This window comes from Carassius carassius, chromosome 22 (assembly GCF_963082965.1).
Source record: "Carassius carassius chromosome 22, fCarCar2.1, whole genome shotgun sequence".
Taxonomy (NCBI): Eukaryota; Metazoa; Chordata; class Actinopteri; order Cypriniformes; family Cyprinidae; genus Carassius; species Carassius carassius.
Window position 1 is genome coordinate 17256352 of NC_081776.1, and position 2708 is coordinate 17259059.

A 2708-nucleotide genomic window follows, 5' to 3' on the forward strand; every position below is an offset into this window, starting at 1 on the left:
GTTACTGTGGATCGTTTAGTTTGGCCCTGTTTTGAACTTGATTTTTTTAATAAATGCAATATTCTGTTTCGTATGGAAATACATTGTAGTAAAGATTTATTTAATTCAGTGAAAGCCTTCTTTAATTGCATTTTTGGTGCAGTGTCATTTTCTTACAACAGTGGAAATGTTATTGATTTTGCATAGGAAGGATTTTAAATCACGTCATTCATTAGTAAACTGTATTCAGGCAACGCACAGATAGTTTTCTTCTAAAATGTTATTTGAATGGTTAACCTTATTTTCATAGCCAACTTGAAGCAAGCAACTGTGCTTTCACTTAAATTAACAAACAAAAAGCTGAAAGCTGAATAAATAAGCATTCAATAGATGTATGGTTTGTTAGGATAGGACAATATTTGGATATACTATACAATATATTATACAACTGTTTAAACGAGGAATCTGAGGATGCAAAAAAATAAAATAATAATAATAAATAAATCATATATATGAAAAAAGTGTTTAAAAAAATCGCCTTTAAAGTTTGTCCAAATGAAGTTCATAGCAATGCATATGGCTAAAAAAAAAGTTAGTTTTAATATATTTACAGTAAAAAATTTACAAAATATCTTCATGGAACATGATCTTTACTTAATATCCTAATGATTTTTGGCATAAAAGAAAAATCTAATTTTGATTATAAAAAATAATTTTTATATACTAGAAAGTGGGCCAATTTAGTCCCAAGGAGTATTGAAATAGTGCACTTAGATGTATACTACTAGTACGTACACTGATATTTGTATACTTACTACATAAAGTATTCTTAAAAGTATACTTGAACTTTACTTAAGTATACTTAATAAAATAAACTTGAAGTATACTACTTTTTCGTAAGGGTAGAGAGTACATATAGAAAAGCTCATCTTATTTTGAACGCTATCATTTGCCATTCCTATTCATTTCCATGGCCGTTACTCCATTGACCTAAACAGTGGCAAAAGCCAGGTGAACCACATTAAAATTACATACTATCATGTTATGCAATGATATAGTGTTTCTAGATTTAGCCAGTTTCATGGCAGGCGCTACAAATAAGTTGAGACTGGTGTGCAGTTTACTAGCTTACAGAAAGCCTGATGTCCTGTTGAATTCTGTTCTTCTTTTAGCAGGAGAAATTATAAAAGGACTATTCAGTTTCTGACATTTTGGTATCTCCACAATCACAGAGCTATTTGGCAGAGCATTTGTAATTCATTCGTGCTTACAGCAACACTAACCACTTGTCAGTGAATGTGAACAATTGTTTGTTAATCTGTCAATTTGCATGTTTGGTTGAGCAAATTGACTCTGCAACAACTGAACCCATTATAATGTAAACACTCAGGATGGTTGTAATAGTAATGCACGTGGAGACTGAGGACAGTGTTTTTTTTTCATTTCTGTGCCTGAGTACCTCTATTAGGAGAACATACTAAATTGTGGTTTTGAAAATGGCTCAAGGGATACTGTCTGCTAGATCGGCCACAGACTCACAACGGAAATTTGCTAGGCCATCTTTTTTTTCTACACCCCATGATGCTTTGTGTGAATAAAAAAAAGATCTCATGCCACAGGCATTCTTGTTGTACTATGAATAAAATACAAAGCGTTACATTATTTTCCTGACATCTGGAGACATTTGAATGTTGTTGAGTCAAACTGACCAATAAGGATTTGTTGCACAACCTTGCATATTACAAATCAAAAATTAAGTTTTGATATATTTACGGTAGAACATTTATCAAATATCTTTATGGAACATGAACTTTACTTAATATCCTAATGATTTTCAGCATAAAAGAAAAATGTATAATTTTGACCCATACAATGTTTTTGGCCATTGCCAGAAATATACCCCAGCAACTTAAGATTAGTTTTGTGACATACATATATAGTCCATCTTTTTTGAGCAGAAGATATTCAAATCAGAAGTGTTAAAAAAAGTAGATAGCTACTAGAAACAGCATTTAATTTGCAACTATGTCAATGTGTTTGATTGTAACAGATATCATTCTATTCTGGTGTCATTTAAGAATGACATTGGAGATGCTAGGATGGAAGTATAGAGATGTCCGTTGAATGACCCTGATTTAACTCTGGACTCTTAAATAACTCAGGAAGACTTGCCTTGCAGTACAGTATACATACTGTAGTTCATCAGTTCAGCATACAGGTCTGTTGATCTATGAAACTGAGAAAGATGTCATGTGTCAAAAAGCTTTTGGAGAATCACAAGTATTAATTTCTGCTTTATCATATAGAGCCCTGATAACCCTTCTGAAACCATTGCTATTTACATCTGAGCAAAAGGGGAACTAGGGGAAGATTGTGTTTTAGTAATATAATGTCTGACTTTAAAAATGCACAGTACTCCTAATGCGATTATGTAAATGTATAAAATAGAATCATATAATAGAGGGATTTTACATTCACTTTGTCTTGATGAGCTAAAATCTAGAAGTAACAGTTATAATATTAAAGTATAATATTCCAGTTATAATATCTTTAGTGTTCCTTTTTTGTGCAGCACATGATTAATGATTTTAAGAGTAATTTGTTACATAACTACCCATCTAGGGTTGGGGAGTTAGTAACAAAATGAAAAAAACTACTAACTTAAATTAAATTAAATAATATTAACCCTTGGAGAGAGTACCAGGATAATCCAACCTCCTGTCCCAGAG